Source organism: Phalangium opilio, unplaced genomic scaffold (genome assembly GCF_054372755.1).
Source record: "Phalangium opilio isolate 3A_F unplaced genomic scaffold, DU_Popi_V2 ptg000039l_1, whole genome shotgun sequence".
NCBI classification, from domain to species: Eukaryota; Metazoa; Arthropoda; class Arachnida; order Opiliones; family Phalangiidae; genus Phalangium; species Phalangium opilio.
Window position 1 is genome coordinate 1489798 of NW_028324162.1, and position 19940 is coordinate 1509737.

General features: G+C 40.7%; 28 non-coding genes across 28 annotated transcripts; all 28 read left to right on the top strand.

Annotated features, from left to right (window-relative positions):
* The first annotated feature begins 574 nt into the window (after positions 1-574).
* On the top strand, positions 575-646 carry TRNAE-UUC (transfer RNA glutamic acid (anticodon UUC)). Its single transcript has one exon. It is a non-coding gene; the product is annotated as a tRNA-Glu (tRNA).
* A 1982-nt stretch (positions 647-2628) lies between these two features.
* Positions 2629-2700, top strand: TRNAE-UUC (transfer RNA glutamic acid (anticodon UUC)). Its single transcript has one exon. It is a non-coding gene; the product is annotated as a tRNA-Glu (tRNA).
* A 339-nt stretch (positions 2701-3039) lies between these two features.
* On the top strand, positions 3040-3111 carry TRNAE-UUC (transfer RNA glutamic acid (anticodon UUC)). The gene has a single exon. It is a non-coding gene; the product is annotated as a tRNA-Glu (tRNA).
* Positions 3112-3314: 203 nt separating this feature from the next.
* TRNAE-UUC (transfer RNA glutamic acid (anticodon UUC)) lies at positions 3315-3386 on the top strand. The gene has a single exon. It is a non-coding gene; the product is annotated as a tRNA-Glu (tRNA).
* Positions 3387-3725: 339 nt separating this feature from the next.
* On the top strand, positions 3726-3797 carry TRNAE-UUC (transfer RNA glutamic acid (anticodon UUC)). Its single transcript has one exon. It is a non-coding gene; the product is annotated as a tRNA-Glu (tRNA).
* A 476-nt stretch (positions 3798-4273) lies between these two features.
* Positions 4274-4345, top strand: TRNAE-UUC (transfer RNA glutamic acid (anticodon UUC)). The gene has a single exon. It is a non-coding gene; the product is annotated as a tRNA-Glu (tRNA).
* Positions 4346-4684: 339 nt separating this feature from the next.
* Positions 4685-4756, top strand: TRNAE-UUC (transfer RNA glutamic acid (anticodon UUC)). The gene has a single exon. It is a non-coding gene; the product is annotated as a tRNA-Glu (tRNA).
* Positions 4757-5914: 1158 nt separating this feature from the next.
* TRNAE-UUC (transfer RNA glutamic acid (anticodon UUC)) lies at positions 5915-5986 on the top strand. The gene has a single exon. It is a non-coding gene; the product is annotated as a tRNA-Glu (tRNA).
* Positions 5987-6187: 201 nt separating this feature from the next.
* TRNAE-UUC (transfer RNA glutamic acid (anticodon UUC)) lies at positions 6188-6259 on the top strand. The gene has a single exon. It is a non-coding gene; the product is annotated as a tRNA-Glu (tRNA).
* Positions 6260-6462: 203 nt separating this feature from the next.
* TRNAE-UUC (transfer RNA glutamic acid (anticodon UUC)) lies at positions 6463-6534 on the top strand. Its single transcript has one exon. It is a non-coding gene; the product is annotated as a tRNA-Glu (tRNA).
* Positions 6535-6873: 339 nt separating this feature from the next.
* On the top strand, positions 6874-6945 carry TRNAE-UUC (transfer RNA glutamic acid (anticodon UUC)). The gene has a single exon. It is a non-coding gene; the product is annotated as a tRNA-Glu (tRNA).
* A 750-nt stretch (positions 6946-7695) lies between these two features.
* On the top strand, positions 7696-7767 carry TRNAE-UUC (transfer RNA glutamic acid (anticodon UUC)). The gene has a single exon. It is a non-coding gene; the product is annotated as a tRNA-Glu (tRNA).
* Positions 7768-7969: 202 nt separating this feature from the next.
* TRNAE-UUC (transfer RNA glutamic acid (anticodon UUC)) lies at positions 7970-8041 on the top strand. The gene has a single exon. It is a non-coding gene; the product is annotated as a tRNA-Glu (tRNA).
* A 750-nt stretch (positions 8042-8791) lies between these two features.
* Positions 8792-8863, top strand: TRNAE-UUC (transfer RNA glutamic acid (anticodon UUC)). Its single transcript has one exon. It is a non-coding gene; the product is annotated as a tRNA-Glu (tRNA).
* Positions 8864-9065: 202 nt separating this feature from the next.
* Positions 9066-9137, top strand: TRNAE-UUC (transfer RNA glutamic acid (anticodon UUC)). The gene has a single exon. It is a non-coding gene; the product is annotated as a tRNA-Glu (tRNA).
* A 203-nt stretch (positions 9138-9340) lies between these two features.
* TRNAE-UUC (transfer RNA glutamic acid (anticodon UUC)) lies at positions 9341-9412 on the top strand. The gene has a single exon. It is a non-coding gene; the product is annotated as a tRNA-Glu (tRNA).
* A 339-nt stretch (positions 9413-9751) lies between these two features.
* Positions 9752-9823, top strand: TRNAE-UUC (transfer RNA glutamic acid (anticodon UUC)). The gene has a single exon. It is a non-coding gene; the product is annotated as a tRNA-Glu (tRNA).
* A 1301-nt stretch (positions 9824-11124) lies between these two features.
* Positions 11125-11196, top strand: TRNAE-UUC (transfer RNA glutamic acid (anticodon UUC)). Its single transcript has one exon. It is a non-coding gene; the product is annotated as a tRNA-Glu (tRNA).
* A 66-nt stretch (positions 11197-11262) lies between these two features.
* TRNAE-UUC (transfer RNA glutamic acid (anticodon UUC)) lies at positions 11263-11334 on the top strand. The gene has a single exon. It is a non-coding gene; the product is annotated as a tRNA-Glu (tRNA).
* A 1022-nt stretch (positions 11335-12356) lies between these two features.
* TRNAE-UUC (transfer RNA glutamic acid (anticodon UUC)) lies at positions 12357-12428 on the top strand. The gene has a single exon. It is a non-coding gene; the product is annotated as a tRNA-Glu (tRNA).
* Positions 12429-12904: 476 nt separating this feature from the next.
* TRNAE-UUC (transfer RNA glutamic acid (anticodon UUC)) lies at positions 12905-12976 on the top strand. Its single transcript has one exon. It is a non-coding gene; the product is annotated as a tRNA-Glu (tRNA).
* A 66-nt stretch (positions 12977-13042) lies between these two features.
* Positions 13043-13114, top strand: TRNAE-UUC (transfer RNA glutamic acid (anticodon UUC)). The gene has a single exon. It is a non-coding gene; the product is annotated as a tRNA-Glu (tRNA).
* Positions 13115-14547: 1433 nt separating this feature from the next.
* Positions 14548-14619, top strand: TRNAE-UUC (transfer RNA glutamic acid (anticodon UUC)). Its single transcript has one exon. It is a non-coding gene; the product is annotated as a tRNA-Glu (tRNA).
* A 476-nt stretch (positions 14620-15095) lies between these two features.
* On the top strand, positions 15096-15167 carry TRNAE-UUC (transfer RNA glutamic acid (anticodon UUC)). Its single transcript has one exon. It is a non-coding gene; the product is annotated as a tRNA-Glu (tRNA).
* A 476-nt stretch (positions 15168-15643) lies between these two features.
* On the top strand, positions 15644-15715 carry TRNAE-UUC (transfer RNA glutamic acid (anticodon UUC)). The gene has a single exon. It is a non-coding gene; the product is annotated as a tRNA-Glu (tRNA).
* Positions 15716-17288: 1573 nt separating this feature from the next.
* TRNAE-UUC (transfer RNA glutamic acid (anticodon UUC)) lies at positions 17289-17360 on the top strand. The gene has a single exon. It is a non-coding gene; the product is annotated as a tRNA-Glu (tRNA).
* A 1439-nt stretch (positions 17361-18799) lies between these two features.
* TRNAE-UUC (transfer RNA glutamic acid (anticodon UUC)) lies at positions 18800-18871 on the top strand. Its single transcript has one exon. It is a non-coding gene; the product is annotated as a tRNA-Glu (tRNA).
* Positions 18872-19483: 612 nt separating this feature from the next.
* On the top strand, positions 19484-19555 carry TRNAE-UUC (transfer RNA glutamic acid (anticodon UUC)). The gene has a single exon. It is a non-coding gene; the product is annotated as a tRNA-Glu (tRNA).
* Positions 19556-19940: the final 385 nt, after the last annotated feature.

Below are 19940 nucleotides of genomic sequence, written 5' to 3' on the forward strand. Positions count from 1 at the left end.
AGCTCAATGGTGAAAACTAAAGCAGATCCGATATGGTCTAGTGGATAGGAAATCTGACTTTCACCCAAAGGGCCCGGGTTCAGATCCCGGTATCGGAGGTCAGTTTTCTAAATTTTTTATTAAGAAACGATACTAGGAACTCAATTGTTAAAACCCAAGCATATCCGATTTGGTCTAGTGGCTACGATATCTGGCTTCACCCAGAAGGCACTTGTTCAATTCCCGGTATCTGACGTCCGTTTTCTAAAATCTTTATTATGAAACGAAAGAAGAAGCTCAATGGTGAAAACTCAAGCAGATCCGATACGGTCTAGTGGATAGGAAATCTGGCTTTCACCCAGAAGGCCCGGGTACAATTCCCGGTATCGGAGGTCAGTTTTCTAAATTTTTTTATTAAGAAACGATACTAGGAACTCAATTGTTAAAACCCAAGCAGATCCGATATGGTCTAGTGGCTAGATTATCTTTCCCTCACCCAGAAGGCACTTGTTCAATTCCCGGTATCTGAGGTCAGTTTTCTAAAATCTTTATTATGAAACGAAAGAAGAAGCTCAATAGTGGAAACCCAAGCAGATCCGATATGGTCTAGTGGCTAGGATATCTGGCTTTCACCCAGAAGGCCCGGGTTCAATTCCCTGTATCGGAGGTCAGTTTTCTAAATTTTTTTTATTAAGAAACGATACTAGGAACTCAATTGTTAAAACGCAAGCAGATCCGATATGGTCTAGTGGCTAGGATATCTGGCTTTCACCCACAAGGCCCGGGTACAATTCCCGGTATCAGAGGTCAGTTTTCTAAATTTTTTTATTAAGAAACGATACTAGGAACTTAATTTTTAGAACGCAAACAGATCCGATATGGTCTAGTGGCTAGATTATCTTTCCCTCACCCAGAAGGCACTTGTTCAATTCCCGGTATCTGAGGTCAGTTTTCTAAATTCTTTATTAAGAAAAGATACTAGGAACTCAATTGTTAAAACCCAAGCAGATCCGATATGGTCTAGTGGTTAGGATATCTGGCTTCACCCAGAAGGCCCGGGTTCAATTCCCGGTATCGGAGGTCAGTTTTCTAAATTTTTTTATTAAGAAACGATTCTAGGAATGCAATTGTTAAAACCCAAGCAGATCCGATATGGTCTAGTGGCTAGATTATCTTTCCCTCACCCAGAAGGCACTTGTTCAATTCCCGGTATCTGAGGTCAGTTTTCTAAATTCTTTATTAAGAAAAGATACTAGGAACTCAATTGTTAAAACCCAAGCAGATCAAATATGGTCTATTGGCTAGGATATCTGGCTTCACCCAGAAGGCCCGGGTTCAATTCCCGGTATCGGAGGTCAGTTTTCTAAATTTTTTTATTAAGAAACGATACTAGGAACTCAATTGTTAAAACCCAAGCAGATCCGATATGGTCTAGTGGCTAGATTATCTTTCCCTCACCCAGAAGGCACTTGTTCAATTCCCGGTATCTGAGGTCAGTTTTCTAAATTCTTTATTAAGAAAAGATACTAGGAACTCAATTGTTAAAACCCAAGCAGATCCGATATGGTCTAATGGCTAGGATATCTGGCTTCACCCAGAAGGCACTTGTTCAATTCCCGGTATCTGACGTCAGTTTTCTAAAATCTTTATTATGAAACGAAAGAAGAAGCTCAATAGTGAAAACCCAAGCAGATCCGATATGGTCTAGTGGATAGGGAATCTGGCTTTCACCCAGAAGGCCAGGGTTCAGATCCCGGTATCGGAGGTCAGTTTTCTAAATTCTTTATTAAGAAAAGATACTAGGAACTCAATTGTTAAAACCCAAGCAGATCCGATATGGTCTAGTGGCTAGGATATCTGGTTTGACCCAGAAGGCACTTGTTCAATTCCCGATATCTGACGTCAGTTTTCTAAAATCTTTATTATGAAACGAAAGAAGAAGCTCAATAGTGGAAACCCAAGCAGATCCGATATGGTCTAGTGGCTAGGATATCTGGCTTTCACCCACAAGGCCGGGTACAATTCCCGGTATCAGAGGTCAGTTTTCTAAATTTTTTTATTAAGAAACGATACTAGGAACTTAATTGTTAGAACGCAAGCAGATCCGATATGGTCTAGTGGCTAGATTATCTTTCCCTCACCCAGAAGGCACTTGTTCAATTCCCGGTATCTGAGGTCAGTTTTCTAAATTCTTTATTAAGAAAAGATACTAGGAACTCAATTGTTAAAACCCAAGCAGATCCAATATGGTCTATTGGCTAGGATATCTGGCTTCACCCAGAAGGTACTTGTTCAATTCCCGGTATCTGAGGTCAGTTTTCTAAAATCTTTGATAAGAAAAGATACTAGGAACTCAATTGTTAAAACCCAAGCAGATCCGATATGGTCTAGTGGCTAGGATATCTGGCTTCACCCAGAAGGCACTTGTTCAATTCCCGGTATCTGACGTCAGTTTTCTAAAATCTTTATTATGAAACGAAAGAAGAAGCTCAATAGTGGAAACCCAAGCAGATCCGATATGGTCTAGTGGCTAGGATATCTGGCTTTCACCCAGAAGGCTCGGGTTCAATTCCTGGTATCGGAGGTCAGTTTTCTAAATTTTTTATTAAGAAACGATACTAGGAACTCAATTGTTAAAACCCAAGCAGATCCGATATGGTCTAGTGGCTAGGATATCTGGCTTTCACCCAGAAGGCCCGGGTTCAATTCCCGGTATCGGAGGTCAGTTTTCTAAATTTTTTTATTAAGAAACGATACTAGGAACTTAATTGTTAGAACCCAAGCAGATCCGATATGGTCTAGTGGCTAGATTATCTTTCCCTCACCCAGAAGGCACTTGTTCAATTCCCGGTATCTGAGGTCAGTTTTCTAAATTCTTTATTAAGAAAAGATACTAGGAACTCAATTGTTAAAACCCAAGCAGATCCAATATGGTCTATTGGCTAGGATATCTGGCTTCACCCAGAAGGCACTTGTTCAATTCCCGCTATCTGACGTCAGTTTTCTAAAATCTTTATTATGAAACGAAAGAAGAAGCTCAATAGTGGAAACCCAAGCAGATCCGATATGGTCTAGTGGCTAGGATATCTGGCTTTCACCCAGAAGGCCCGGGTTCAATTCCCGGTATCGGAGGTCAGTTTTCTAAATTTTTTTATTAAGAAACGATACTAGGAACTCAATTGTTAGAACGCAAGCAGTACCGATATGGTCTAGTGGCTAGATTATCTTTCCCTCACCCAGAAGGCACTTGTTCAATTCCCGGTATCTGACGTCAGTTTTCTAAAATCTTTATTATGAAACGAAAGAAGAAGCTCAATAGTGGAAACCCAATCAGATCCGATATGGTCTAGTGGCTAGGATATCTGGCTTTCACCTAGAAGGGCCGGGTTCAATTCCCGGTATCGGAGGTCAGTTTTCTAAATTTTTTTATTAAGAAACGATACTAGGAACTTAATTGTTAGAACGCAAGCAGATAAGATATGGTCCAGTGGCTAGATTATCTTTCCCTCACCCAGAAGGCACTTGTTCAATTCCCGGTATCTGAGGTCAGTTTTCTAAATTCTTTATTAAGAAAAGATACTAGGAACTCAATTGTTAAAACCCAAGCAGATCCAATATGGTCTATTGGCTAGGATATCTGGCTTCACCCAGAAGGTACTTGTTCAATTCCCGGTATCTGAGGTCAGTTTTCTAAAATCTTTATTATGAAACGATAGAAGAACCTTAATGGTGAAGACTCGAGCAGATCCGACATGGTCTAGTGGCTAGGATATCTGGCTTTCACCCAGAAGGCCCGGGTTCAATTCCCGGTATCGGAGGTCAGTTTTCTAAATTTTTTATTAAGAAACGAAACTAGGAACTCAATTGTTAAAACCCGAGCAGATCCGATATGGTCTAGTGGCTAGGATATCTGGCTTCACCCAGAAGGCACTTGTTCAATTCCCGGTATCTGACGTCAGTTTTCTAAAATCTTTATTATGAAACGAAAGAAGAAGCTCAATAGTGGAAACCCAAGCAGATCCGATATGGTCTAGTGGCTAGGATATCTGGCTTTCACCCAGAAGGCTCGGGTTCAATTCCTGGTATCGGAGGTCAGTTTTCTAAATTTTTTTATTAAGAAACGATACTAGGAACTCAATTGTTAAAACCCAAGCAGTACCGATATGGTCTAGTGGCTAGATTATCTTTCCCTCACCCAGAAGGCACTTGTTCAATTCCCGGTATCTGACGTCAGTTTTCTAAAATCTTTATTATGAAACGAAAGAAGAAGCTCATTAGTGGAAACCCTATCAGATCCGATATGGTCTAGTGGCTAGGATATCTGGCTTTCACCCAGAAGGCCCGGGTTCAATTCCCGGTATCGGAGGTCAGTTTTCTAAATTTTTTTATTAAGAAACGATACTAGGAACTTAATTGTTAGAACCCAAGCAGATCCGATATGGTCTAGTGGCTAGATTATCTTTCCCTCACCCAGAAGGCACTTGTTCAATTCCCGGTATCTGAGGTCAGTTTTCTAAATTCTTTATTAAGAAAAGATACTAGGAACTCAATTGTTAAAACCCAAGCAGATCCAATATGGTCTATTGGCTAGGATATCTGGCTTCACCCAGAAGGCACTTGTTCAATTCCCGCTATCTGACGTCAGTTTTCTAAAATCTTTATTATGAAACGAAAGAAGAAGCTCAATAGTGGAAACCCAAGCAGATCCGATATGGTCTAGTGGCTAGGATATCTGGCTTTCACCCAGAAGGCCCGGGTTCAATTCCCGGTATCGGAGGTCAGTTTTCTAAATTTTTTTATTAAGAAACGATACTAGGAACTTAATTGTTAGAACCCAAGCAGATCCGGTATGGTCTAGTGGCTAGATTATCTTTCCCTCACCCAGAAGGCACTTGTTCAATTCCCGGTATCTGAGGTCAGTTTTCTAAATTCTTTATTAAGAAAAGATACTAGGAACTCAATTGTTAAAACCCAAGCAGATCCAATATGGTCTATTGGCTAGGATATCTGGCTTCACCCAGAATGCACTTGTTCAATTCCCGGTATCTGACGTCAGTTTTCTAAAATCTTTATTATGAAACGAAAGAAGAAGCTAAATTGTGAAAACCCAAGCAGATCCGATATGGTCTAGTGGATAGGAAATCTGGCTTTCACCCAGAAGGCCCGGGTTCAGATCCCGGTATCGGAGGTCAGTTTTCCAAATTCTTTATTAAGAAACGATACTAGGAACTCAATTGTTAAAACCCAAGCAGATCCGATTTGGTCTAGTGGCTACGATATCTGGTTTGACCCAGAAGGCACTTGTTCAATTCCCGATATCTGACGTCAGTTTTCTAAAATCTTTATTATGAAACGAAAGAAGAAGCTCAATAGTGGAAACCCAAGCAGATCCGATATGGTCTAGTGGCTAGGATATCTGGCTTTCACCCACAAGGCCGGGTACAATTCCCGGTATCAGAGGTCAGTTTTCTAAATTTTTTTATTAAGAAACGATACTAGGAACTTAATTGTTAGAACGCAAGCAGATCCGATATGGTCTAGTGGCTAGATTATCTTTCCCTCACCCAGAAGGCACTTGTTCAATTCCCGGTATCTGAGGTCAGTTTTCTAAATTCTTTATTAAGAAAAGATACTAGGAACTCAATTGTTAAAACCCAAGCAGATCCAATATGGTCTATTGGGTAGGATATCTGGCTTCACCCAGAAGGTACTTGTTCAATTCCCGGTATCTGAGGTCAGTTTTCTAAAATCTTTATTAAGAAAAGATACTAGGAACTCAATTGTTAAAACCCAAGCAGATCCGATATGGTCTAGTGGCTAGGATATCTGGCTTCACCCAGAAGGCACTTGTTCAATTCCCGGTATCTGACGTCAGTTTTCTAAAATCTTTATTATGAAACGAAAGAAGAAGCTCAATAGTGGAAACCCAAGCAGATCCGATATGGTCTAGTGGCTAGGATATCTGGCTTTCACCCAGAAGGCCCGGGTTCAATTCCCGGTATCGGAGGTCAGTTTTCTAAATTTTTTATTAAGAAACGAAACTAGGAACTCAATTGTTAAAACCCGAGCAGATCCGATATGGTCTAGTGGCTAGGATATCTGGCTTCACCCAGAAGGCACTTGTTCAATTCCCGGTATCTGACGTCAGTTTTCTAAAATCTTTATTATGAAACGAAAGAAGAAGCTCAATAGTGGAAACCCAAGCAGATCCGATATGGTCTAGTGGCTAGGATATCTGGCTTTCACCCAGAAGGCCCGGGTTCAATTCCCGGTATCGGAGGTCAGTTTTCTAAATTTTTTTATTAAGAAACGATACTAGGAACTCAATTGTTAGAACGCAAGCAGTACCGATATGGTCTAGTGGCTAGATTATCTTTCCCTCACCCAGAAGGCACTTGTTCAATTCCCGGTATCTGACGTCAGTTTTCTAAAATCTTTATTATGAAACGAAAGAAGAAGCTCAATAGTGGAAACCCAATCAGATCCGATATGGTCTAGTGGCTAGGATATCTGGCTTTCATCCAGAAGGCCCGGGTTCAATTCCCGGTATCGGAGGTCAGTTTTCTAAATTTTTTTATTAAGAAACGATACTTGGAACTTAATTGTTAGAACCCAAGCAGATCCGATATGGTCTAGTGGCTAGATTATCTTTCCCTCACCCAGAAGGCACTTGTTCAATTCCCGGTATCTGAGGTCAGTTTTCTAAATTCTTTATTAAGAAAAGATACTAGGAACTCAATTGTTAAAACCCAAGCAGATCCAATATGGTCTATTGGCTAGGATATCTGGCTTCACCCAGAAGGCACTTGTTCAATTCCCGCTATCTGACGTCAGTTTTCTAAAATCTTTATTATGAAACGAAAGAAGAAGCTCAATAGTGGAAACCCAAGCAGATCCGATATGGTCTAGTGGATAGGAAATCTGGCTTTCACCCAGAAGGCCCGGGTTCAATTCCCGGTATCGGAGGTCAGTTTTCTAAATTTTTTTATTAAGAAACGATATTAGGAACTCAATTGTTAGAAAGCAAGCAGTACCGATATGGTCTAGTGGCTAGATTATCTTTCCCTCACCCAGAAGGCACTTGTTCAATTCCCGGTATCTGACGTCAGTTTTCTAAAATCTTTATTATGAAACGAAAGAAGAAGCTCAATAGTGGAAACCCAAGCAGATCCGATATGGTCTAGTGGCTAGGATATCTGGCTTACACCCAGAAGGCACGGGTTCAAATCCCGGTATCGGAGGTCAGTTTTCTAAAATTTTTTATTAAGAAACGATACTAGGAACTCAATTGTTAAAACCCAAGCAGATCCGATACGGTCTAGTGGCTAGGATATCTGGCTTTCACCCACAAGGCCTGGGTACAATTCCCGGTATCTGAGGTCAGTTTTCTAAATTCTTTATTAAGAAAAGATACTAGGAACTCAATTGTTAAAACCCAAGCAGATCCAATATGGTCTATTGGGTAGGATATCTGGCTTCACCCAGAAGGTACTTGTTCAATTCCCGGTATCTGAGGTCAGTTTTCTAAAATCTTTATTAAGAAAAGATACTAGGAACTCAATTGTTAAAACCCAAGCAGATCCGATATGGTCTAGTGGCTAGGATATCTGGCTTCACCCAGAAGGCACTTGTTCAATTCCCGGTATCTGACGTCAGGTTTCTAAAATCTTTATTATGAAACGAAAGAAGAAGCTCAATAGTGGAAACCCAAGCAGATCCGATATGGTCTAGTGGCTAGGATATCTGGCTTTCACCCAGAAGGCCCGGGTTCAATTCCCGGTATCGGAGGTCAGTTTTCTAAATTTTTTTATTAAGAAACGATACTAGGAACTCAATTGTTAGAACGCAAGCAGTACCGATATGGTCTAGTGGCTAGGATATCTGGCTTCACCCAGAAGGCACTTGTTCAATTCCCGGTATCTGACGTCAGTTTTCTAAAATCTTTATTATGAAACGAAAGAAGAAGCTCAATAGTGGAAACCCAAGCAGATCCGATATGGTCTAGTGGCTAGGATATCTGGCTTTCACCCAGAAGGCCCGGGTTCAATTCCCGGTATCGGAGGTCAGTTTTCTAAATTTTTTTATTAAGAAACGATATTAGGAACTCAATTGTTAGAAAGCAAGCAGTACCGATATGGTCTAGTGGCTAGATTATCTTTCCCTCACCCAGAAGGCACTTGTTCAATTCCCGGTATCTGACGTCAGTTTTCTAAAATCTTTATTATGAAACGAAAGAAGAAGCTCAATAGTGGAAACCCAAGCAGATCCGATATGGTCTAGTGGCTAGGATATCTGGCTTACACCCAGAAGGCACGGGTTCAAATCCCGGTATCGGAGGTCAGTTTTCTAAAATTTTTTATTAAGAAACGATACTAGGAACTCAATTGTTAAAACCCAAGCAGATCCGATACGGTCTAGTGGCTAGGATATCTGGCTTTCACCCACAAGGCCTGGGTACAATTCCCGGTATCTGAGGTCAGTTTTCTAAATTCTTTATTAAGAAAAGATACTAGGAACTCAATTGTTAAAACCCAAGCAGATCCAATATGGTCTATTGGGTAGGATATCTGGCTTCACCCAGAAGGTACTTGTTCAATTCCCGGTATCTGAGGTCAGTTTTCTAAAATCTTTATTAAGAAAAGATACTAGGAACTCAATTGTTAAAACCCAAGCAGATCCGATATGGTCTAGTGGCTAGGATATCTGGCTTCACCCAGAAGGCACTTGTTCAATTCCCGGTATCTGACGTCAGGTTTCTAAAATCTTTATTATGAAACGAAAGAAGAAGCTCAATAGTGGAAACCCAAGCAGATCCGATATGGTCTAGTGGCTAGGATATCTGGCTTTCACCCAGAAGGCCCGGGTTCAATTCCCGGTATCGGAGGTCAGTTTTCTAAATTTTTTTATTAAGAAACGATACTAGGAACTCAATTGTTAGAACGCAAGCAGTACCGATATGGTCTAGTGGCTAGGATATCTGGCTTCACCCAGAAGGCACTTGTTCAATTCCCGGTATCTGACGTCAGTTTTCTAAAATCTTTATTATGAAACGAAAGAAGAAGCTCAATAGTGGAAACCCAAGCAGATCCGATATGGTCTAGTGGCTAGGATATCTGGCTTTCACCCAGAAGGCCCGGGTTCAATTCCCGGTATCGGAGGTCAGTTTTCTAAATTTTTTTATTAAGAAACGATACTAGGAACTCAATTGTTAGAACGCAAGCAGTACCGATATGGTCTAGTGGCTAGATTATCTTTCCCTCACCCAGAAGGCACTTGTTCAATTCCCGGTATCTGACGTCAGTTTTCTAAAATCTTTATTATGAAACGAAAGAAGAAGCTCAATAGTGGAAACCCAATCAGATCCGATATGGTCTAGTGGCTAGGATATCTGGCTTTCACCCAGAAGGCCCGGGTTCAATTCCCGGTATCGGAGGTCAGTTTTCTAAATTTTTTTATTAAGAAACGATACTTGGAACTTAATTGTTAGAACCCAAGCAGATCCGATATGGTCTAGTGGCTAGATTATCTTTCCCTCACCCAGAAGGCACTTGTTCAATTCCCGGTATCTGAGGTCAGTTTTCTAAATTCTTTATTAAGAAAAGATACTAGGAACTCAATTGTTAAAACCCAAGCAGATCCAATATGGTCTATTGGCTAGGATATCTGGCTTCACCCAGAAGGCACTTGTTCAATTCCCGCTATCTGACGTCAGTTTTCTAAAATCTTTATTATGAAACGAAAGAAGAAGCTCAATAGTGGAAATCCAAGCAGATCCGATATGGTCTAGTGGATAGGAAATCTGGCTTTCACCCAGAAGGCCCGGGTTCAATTCCCGGTATCGGAGGTCAGTTTTCTAAATTTTTTTATTAAGAAACGATATTAGGAACTCAATTGTTAGAACGCAAGCAGTACCGATATGGTCTAGTGGCTAGATTATCTTTCCCTCACCCAGAAGGCACTTGTTCAATTCCCGGTATCTGACGTCAGTTTTCTAAAATCTTTATTATGAAACGAAAGAAGAAGCTCAATAGTGGAAACCCAAGCAGATCCGATACGGTCTAGTGGCTAGGATATCTGGCTTTCACCCACAAGGCCTGGGTACAATTCCCGGTATCTGAGGTCAGTTTTCTAAATTCTTTATTAAGAAAAGATACTAGGAACTCAATTGTTAAAACCCAAGCAGATCCGATATGGTCTAGTGGCTAGGATATCTGGCTTCACCCAGAAGGCACTTGTTCAATTCCCGGTATCTGACGTCAGTTTTCTAAAATCTTTATTATGAAACGAAAGAAGAAGCTCAATAGTGGAAACCCAAGCAGATCCGATATGGTCTAGTGGCTAGGATATCTGGCTTTCACCCACAAGGCACGGGTACAATTCCCGGTATCAGAGGTCAGTTTTCTAAATTTTTCTATTAAGAAACGATACTAGGAACTCAATTGTTAAAACCCGAGCAGATCCGATATGGTCTAGTGGCTAGGATATCTGGCTTTCACCCACAAGGCAGGGGTACAATTCCCGGTATCAGAGGTCAGTTTTCTAAATTTTTTTATTAAGAAACGATACTAGGAACTTAATTGTTAGTACCCAAGCAGATCCGATATGGTCTAGTGGCTAGATTATCTTTCCCTCACCCAGAAGGCCCGGGTTAAATTCCCGGTATCGGAGGTCAGTTTTCTAAATTTTTTTATTAAGAAACGATACTAGGAATTCAATTGTTAAAACCCAAGCAGATCCGATATGGTCTAGTGGCTAGGATATCTGGCTTTCACCCACAAGACCCGGGTACAATTCCCGGTATCAGAGGTCAGTTTTCTAAAAAATTTTATTACGAAACGATACTAGGAACTAAATTGTTAGAACGCAAGCAGATCCGATATGGTCTAGTGGCTAGATTATCTTTCCCTCACCCAGAAGGCACTTGTTCAATTCCCGGTATCTGAGGTCAGTTTTCTAAATTCTTTATTAAGAAAAGATACTAGGAACTCAATTGTTAAAACCCAAGCAGATCCGATATGGTCTAGTGGCTAGGATATCTGGCTTCACCCAGAAGGCACTTGTTCAATTCCCGGTATCTGACGTCAGTTTTCTAAAATCTTTATTATGAAACGAAAGAAGAAGCTCAATAGTGGAAACCCAAGCAGATCCGATATGGTCTAGTGGCTAGGATATCTGGCTTTCACCCAGAAGGCCCGGGTTCAATTCCCGGTATCGGAGGTCAGTTTTCTAAATTTTTTTATTAAGAAACGATACTAGGAACTCAATTGTTAAAACCCAAGCAGATCCGATATGGTCTAGTGGCTAGGATATCTGGCTTTCACCCAGAAGGCCCGGGTTCAATTCCCGGTATCGGAGGTCAGTTTTCTAAATTTTTTATTAAGAAACGATACTAGGAACTCAATTGTTAAAACCCAAGCAGATCCGATATGGTCTAGTGGCTAGGATATCTGGCTTTCACCCACAAGGCCCGGGTACAATTCCCGGTATCAGAGGTCAGTTTTCTAAATTTTTTATTAAGAAACGATACTAGGAACTTAATTGTTAGAACGCAAGCAGATCCGATATGGTCTAGTGGCTAGATTATCTTTCCCTCACCCAGAAGGCACTTGTTCAATTCCCGGTATCTGAGGTCAGTTTTCTAAATTCTTTATTAAGAAAAGATACTAGGAACTCAATTGTTAAAACCCAAGCAGATCCAATATGGTCTATTGGGTAGGATATCTGGCTTCACCCAGAAGGTACTTGTTCAATTCCCGGTATCTGAGGTCAGTTTTCTAAAATCTTTATTAAGAAAAGATACTAGGAACTCAATTGTTAAAACCCAAGCAGATCCGATATGGTCTAGTGGCTAGGATATCTGGCTTCACCCAGAAGGCACTTGTTCAATTCCCGGTATCTGACGTCAGTTTTCTAAAATCTTTATTATGAAACGAAAGAAGAAGCTCAATAGTGGAAACCCAAGAAGATCCGATATGGTCTAGTGGCTAGGATATCTGGCTTTCACCCACAAGGCCCGGGTACAATTCCCGGTATCAGAGGTCAGTTTTCTAAATTTTCTTATTAAGAAACGATACTAGGAACTTAATTGTTAGAACGCAAGCAGATCCGATATGGTCTAGTGGCTAGATTATCTTTCCCTCACCCAGAAGGCACTTGTTCAATTCCCGGTATCTGAGGTCAGTTTTCTAAATTCTTTATTAAGAAAAGATACTAGGAACTCAATTGTTAAAACCCAAGCAGATCCAATATGGTCTATTGGCTAGGATATCTGGCTTCACCCAGAAGGCACTTGTTCAATTCCCGGTATCTGAGGTCAGTTTTCTAAAATCTTTATTATGAAACGATAGAAGAACCTTAATGGTGAAGACTCGAGCAGATCCGATATGGTCTAGTGGCTAGGATATCTGGCTTTCACCCAGAAGGCCCGGGTTCAATTCCCGGTATCGGGGGTCAATTTTCTAAATTTTTTATTAAGAAACGAAACTTGGAACTCAATTGTTAAAACCCGAGCAGATCCGATATGGTCTAGTGGCTAGGATATCTGGCTTTCACCCACAAGGCCCGGGTACAATTCCCGGTATCAGAGGTCAGTTTTCTAAATTTTTTTATTAAGAAACGATACTAGGAACTTAATTGTTAGAACGCAAGCAGATCCAATATGGTCTAGTGGCTAGATTATCTTTCCCTCACCCAGAAGGCACTTGTTCAATTCCCGGTATCTGAGGTCAGTTTTCTAAATTCTTTATTAAGAAAAGATACTAGGAACTCAATTGTTAAAACCCAAGCAGATCCGATATGGTCTAGTGGCTAGGATATCTGGCTTCACCCAGAAGGCACTTGTTCAATTCCCGGTATCTGACGTCAGTTTTCTAAAATCTTTATTATGAAACGAAAGAAGAAGCTCAATAGTGGAAACCCAAGCAGATCCGATATGGTCTAGTGGCTAGGATATCTGGCTTTCACCCAGAAGGCCCGGGTTCAATTCCCGGTATCGGAGGTCAGTTTTCTAAATTTTTTTTTTAAGAAACGATACTAGGAACTCAATTGTTAAAACCCAAGCAGATCCGATATGGTCTAGTGGCTAGGATATCTGGCTTTCACCCAGAAGGCCCGGGTTCAATTCCCGGTATCGGAGGTCAGTTTTCTAAATTTTTTATTAAGAAACGATACTAGGAACTCAATTGTTAAAACCCAAGCAGATCCGATATGGTCTAGTGGCTAGGATATCTGGCTTTCACCCACAAGGCCCGGGTACAATTCCCGGTATCAGAGGTCAGTTTTCTAAATTTTTTATTAAGAAACGATACTAGGAACTTAATTGTTAGAACGCAAGCAGATCCGATATGGTCTAGTGGCTAGATTATCTTTCCCTCACCCAGAAGGCACTTGTTCAATTCCCGGTATCTGAGGTCAGTTTTCTAAATTCTTTATTAAGAAAAGATACTAGGAACTCCATTGTTAAAACCCAAGCAGATCCAATATGGTCTATTGGGTAGGATATCTGGCTTCACCCAGAAGGTACTTGTTCAATTCCCGGTATCTGAGGTCAGTTTTCTAAAATCTTTATTAAGAAAAGATACTAGGAACTCAATTGTTAAAACCCAAGCAGATCCGATATGGTCTAGTGGCTAGGATATCTGGCTTCACCCAGAAGGCACTTGTTCAATTCCCGGTATCTGACGTCAGTTTTCTAAAATCTTTATTATGAAACGAAAGAAGAAGCTCAATAGTGGAAACCCAAGAAGATCCGATATGGTCTAGTGGCTAGGATATCTGGCTTTCACCCACAAGGCCCGGGTACAATTCCCGGTATCAGAGGTCAGTTTTCTAAATTTTTTTATTAAGAAACGATACTAGGAACTTAATTGTTAGAACGCAAGCAGATCCAATATGGTCTAGTGGCTAGATTATCTTTCCCTCACCCAGAAGGCACTTGTTCAATTCCCGGTATCTGAGGTCAGTTTTCTAAATTCTTTATTAAGAAAAGATACTAGGAACTCAATTGTTAAAACCCAAGCAGATCCGATATGGTCTAGTGGCTAGGATATCTGGCTTCACCCAGAAGGCACTTGTTCAATTCCCGGTATCTGACGTCAGTTTTCTAAAATCTTTATTATGAAACGAAAGAAGAAGCTCAATAGTGGAAACCCAAGCAGATCCGATATGGTCTAGTGGCTAGGATATCTGGCTTTCACCCACAAGGCCCGGGTACAATTCCCGGTATCAGAGGTCAGTTTTCTAAATTTTCTTATTAAGAAACGATACTAGGAACTTAATTGTTAGAACGCAAGCAGATCCGATATGGTCTAGTGGCTAGATTGTCTTTCCCTCACCCAGAAGGCACTTGTTCAATTCCCGGTATCTGAGGTCAGTTTTCTAAATTCTTTATTAAGAAAAGATACTAGGAACTCAATTGTTAAAACCCAAGCAGATCCAATATGGTCTATTGGCTAGGATATCTGGCTTCACCCAGAAGGCACTTGTTCAATTCCCGGTATCTGAGGTCAGTTTTCTAAAATCTTTATTATGAAACGATAGAAGAACCTTAATGGTGAAGACTCGAGCAGATCCGATATGGTCTAGTGGCTAGGATATCTGGCTTTCACCCAGAAGGCCCGGGTTCAATTCCCGGTATCGGAGGTCAATTTTCTAAATTTTTTATTAAGAAACGAAACTTGGAACTCAATTGTTAAAACCCGAGCAGATCCGATATGGTCTAGTGGCTAGGATATCTGGCTTTCACCCACAAGGCCCGGGTACAATTCCCGGTATCAGAGGTCAGTTTTCTAAATTTTTTTATTAAGAAACGATACTAGGAACTTAATTGTTAGAACGCAAGCAGATCCAATATGGTCTAGTGGCTAGATTATCTTTCCCTCACCCAGAAGGCACTTGTTCAATTCCCGGTATCTGAGGTCAGTTTTCTAAATTCTTTATTAAGAAAAGATACTAGGAACTCAATTGTTAAAACCCAAGCAGATCCGATATGGTCTAGTGGCTAGGATATCTGGCTTCACCCAGAAGGCACTTGTTCAATTCCCGGTATCTGACGTCAGTTTTCTAAAATCTTTATTATGAAACGAAAGAAGAAGCTCAATAGTGGAAACCCAAGCAGATCCGATATGGTCTAGTGGCTAGGATATCTGGCTTTCACCCAGAATGCCCGGGTTCAATTCCCGGTATCGGAGGTCAGTTTTCTAAATTTTTTTTTAAGAAACGATACTAGGAACTCAATTGTTAAAACCCAAGCAGATCCGATATGGTCTAGTGGCTAGGATATCTGGCTTTCACCCACAAGGCCCGGGTACAATTCCCGGTATCAGAGGTCAGTTTTCTAAATTTTTTTATTAAGAAACGATACTAGGAACTTAATTGTTAGAACGCAAGCAAATCCAATATGGTCTAGTGGCTAGATTATCTTTCCCTCACCCAGAAGGCTCTTGTTCAATTCCCGGTATCTGAGGTCAGTTTTCTAAATTCTTTATTAAGAAAAGATACTAGGAACTCAATTGTTAAAACCCAAGCAGATCCAATATGGTCTATTGGCTAGGATATCTGGCTTCACCCAGAAGGCACTTGTTCAATTCCCGGTATCTGACGTCAGTTTTCTAAAATCTTTATTATGAAACGAAAGAAGAAGCTCAATAGTGGAAACCCAAGCAGATCCGATATGGTCTAGTGGCTAGGATATCTGGCTTTCACCCAGAAGGCCCGGGTTCAATTCCCGGTATCGGAGGTCAGTTTTCTAAATTTTTTATTAAGAAACGATACTAGGAACTCAATTGTTAAAACCCAAGCAGATCCGATATGGTCTAGTGGCTAGGATATCTGGCTTTCACCCACAAGGCCCGGGTACAATTCCCGGTATCAGAGGTCAGTTTTCTAAATTTTTTAATTAAGAAACGATACTAGGAACTTAATTGTTAGAACGCAAGCAGATCCGATATGGTCTAGTGGCTAGATTATCTTTCCTTCACCCAGAAGGCACTTGTTCAATTCCCGGTATCTGAGGCCAGTTTTCTAAATTCTTTATTAAGAAAAGATACTAGGAACTCAATTGTTAAAACCCAAGCAGATCCAATATGGTCTATTGGGTAGGATATCTGGCTTCACCCAGAAGGTACTTGTTCAATTCCCGGTATCTGAGGTCAGTTTTCTAAAATCTTTATTAAGAAAAGATACTAGGAACTCAATTGTTAAAACCCAAGCAGATTCGATATGGTCTAGTGGCTAGGATATCTGGCTTCACCCAGAAGGCACTTGTTCAATTCCCGGTATCTGACGTCAGTTTTCTAAAATCTTTATTATGAAACGAAAGAAGAAGATCAATAGAGGAAACCCAAGCAGATCCGATATGGTCTAGTGGCTAGGATATATGGCTTTCACCCACAAGGCCCGGGTACAATTCCCGGTATCAGAGGTCAGTTTTCTAAATTTTTTTATTAAGAAACGATACTAGGAACTTAATTGTTAGAACGCAAGCAGATCCGTTATGGTCTAGTGGCTAGATTATCTTTCCCTCACCCAGAAGGTACTTGTTCAATTCCCGGTATCTGAGGTCAGTTTTCTAAAATCTTTATTAAGAAAAGATACTAGGAACTCAATTGTTAAAACCCAAGCAGATCCGATATGGTCAATGGCTAGGATATCTGGGTTTCACCCAGAAGGCCCGGGTTCAATTCCCGGTATCGGAGGTCAGTTTTCTAAATTTTTTTATTAAGAAACGATACTAGGAACTCAATTGTTAAAACCCAAGCAGATCCGATATGGTCTAGTGGCTAGGATATCTGGCTTTCACCCACAAGGCCCGGGTACAATTCCCGGTATCAGAGGTCAGTTTTCTAAATTTTTTTATTAAGAAACGATACTAGGAACTTAATTGTTAGAACGCAAGCAGATCCGATATGGTCTAGTGGCTAGATTATCTTTCCCTCACCCAGAAGGCACTTGTTCAATTCCCGGTATCTGAGGTCAGTTTTCTAAATTCTTTATTAAGAAAAGATACTAGGAACTCAATTGTTAAAACCCAAGCAGATCCAATATGGTCTATTGGCTAGGATATCTGGCTTCACCCAGAAGGCACTTGTTCAATTCCCGGTATCTGACGTCAGTTTACTAAAATCTTTATTATGAAACGATAGAAGAAGCAACAATGGTGAAAACTCAAGCAGATCCGATATGGTCTAGTGGCTAGGATATCTGGCTTTCACCCAGAAGGCCCGGGTACAATTCCCGGTATCAGAGGTCAGTTTTCTAAAATCTTTATTATGAAACGATAGAAGAACCTTAATGGTGAAGACTCGAGCAGATCCGATATGGTCTTGTGGCTAGGATATCTGGCTTTCACCCAGAAGGCCCGGGTTCAATTCCCGGTATCGGAGGTCAATTTTCTAAATTTTTTATTGAGAAACGAAACTAGGAACTCAATTGTTAAAACCCGAGCAGATCCGATATGGTCTAGTGGCTAGATTATCTTTCCCTCACCCAGAAGGCACTTGTTCAATTCCCGGTATCTGAGGTCAGTTTTCTAAATTTTTTTATTAAGAAACGATACTAGGAACTTAATTGTTAGAACCCAAGCAGATCCGATATGGTCTAGTGGCTAGATTATCTTTCCCTCACCCAGAAGGCACTTGTTCAATTCCCTTTATCTGAGGTCAGTTTTTCTAAATTCTTTATTAAGAAACGATACTAGGAACTCAATTGTTAAAACCCAAGCAGATCCTATATGGTCTAGTGGCTACGATATCTGGCTTCACCCAGAAGGCACTTATTCAATTCCCGGTATCTGACGTCAGTTTACTAAAATCTTTATTATGAAACGATAGAAGAAGCAACAATGGTGAAAACTCAAGCAGATCCGATATGGTCTAGTGGCTAGGATATCTGGCTTTCACCCAGAAGGCCCGGGTACAATTCCCGGTATCAGAGGTCAGTTTTCTAAATTTTTTTATTAAGAAACGATACAAGGAACTTAATTGTTAGAACCCAAGCAGATCCGATATGGTCTAGTGGCTAGATTATCTTTCCCTCACCCAGAAGGCACTTGTTCAATTCCCGGTATCTGAGGTCAGTTTTCTAAATTCTTCATTAAGAAAAGATACTAGGAACTCAATTGTTAAAACCCAAGCAGATCCGATATGGTCTAGTGGCTAGGATATCTGGGTTCACCCAGAAGGCACTTGTTCAATTCCCGGTATCTGACGTCAGTTTTCTAAAATCTTTATTATGAAACGAAAGAAGAAGCTCAATAGTGGTTACCCAAGCAGATCCGATATGGTCTAATGGCTAGGATATCTGGCTTTCACCCAGAATGGCCGGGTTCAATTCCCGGTATCGGAGGTCAGTTTTCTAAATTTTTTTATTAAGAAACGATACTAGGAACTCAATTGTTAAAACCCAATCAGATCCGATATGGTCTAGTGGCTAGGATATCTGGCTTTCACCCACAAGGCCCGGGTACAATTCCCGGTATCAGAGGTCAGTTTTCTAAATCTTTTTTATTAAGAAACGATACTAGGAACTTAATTGTTAGAACCCAAGCAGATCCGATATGGTCTAGTGGCTAGATTATCTTTCCCTCACCCAGAAGGCACTTGTTCAATTCCCGGTATCTGAGGTCAGTTTTCTAAATTCTTTATTAAGAAAAGATACTAGGAACTCAATTGTTAAAACCCAAGCAGATCCAATATGGTCTATTGGCTAGGATATCTGGCTTCACCCAGAAGGCCCGGGTACAATTCCCGGTATCAGAGGTCAGTTTTCTAAAATCTTTATTATGAAACGATAGAAGAACCTTAATGGTGCAGACTCGAGCAGATCCGATATGGTCTAGTGGCTAGGATATCTGGCTTTCACCCAGAAGGCCCGGGTTCAATTCCCGGTATCGGAGGTCAATTTTCTAAATTCTTTATTAAGAAAAGATACTAGGAACTCAATTGTTAAAACCCAAGCAGATCCAATATGGTCTATTGGGTAGGATATCTGGCTTCACCCAGAAGGTACTTGTTCAATTCCCGGTATCTGAGGTCAGTTTTCTAAAATCTTTATTAAGAAAAGATACTAGGAACTCAATTGTTAAAACCCAAGCAGATCCGATATGGTCTAGTGGCTAGGATATCTGGCTTCACCCAGAAGGCACTTGTTCAATTCCCGGTATCTGACGTCAGTTTTCTAAAACCTTTATTATGAAACGAAAGAAGAAGCTCAATAGTGGAAACCCAAGCAGATCCGATATGGTCTAGTGGCTAGGATATGTGGCTTTCACCCACAAGGCCCGGGTACAATTCCCGGTATCAGAGGTTAGTTTTCTAAATTTTTTTATTAAGAAACGATACTAGAAACTTAATTGTTAGAACGCAAGCAGATCCGTTATGGTCTAGTGGCTAGATTATCTTTCCCTCACCCAGAAGGCACTTGTTCAATTCCCGGTATCTGACGTCAGTTTTCTAAAATCTTTATTATGAAACGAAAGAAGAAGCTCAATAGTGGAAACCCAAGCAGATCCGATATGGTCTAGTGGCTAGGATATCTGGCTTTCACCCAGAAGGCCCGGGTTCAATTCCCGGTATCGGAGGTCAGTTTTCTAAATTTTTTTATTAAGAAACGATACTAGGAACTCAATTGTTAAAACCCAAGCAGATCCGATATGGTATAGTGGCTAGGATATCTGGCTTTCACCCACAAGGCCCGGGTACAATTCCCGGTATCAGAGGTCAGTTTTCTAAATTTTCTTATTTAGAAACGATACTAGGAACTTAATTGTTAGAACGCAAGCAGATCCGATATGGTCTAGTGGCTAGATTATCTTTCCCTCACCCAGAAGGCACTTGTTCAATTCCCGGTATCTGAGGTCAGTTTTCTAAATTCTTTATTAAGAAAAGATACTAGGAACTCAATTGTTAAAATCCAAGCAGATCCAATATGGTCTATTGGCTAGGATATCTGGCTTCACTCAGAAG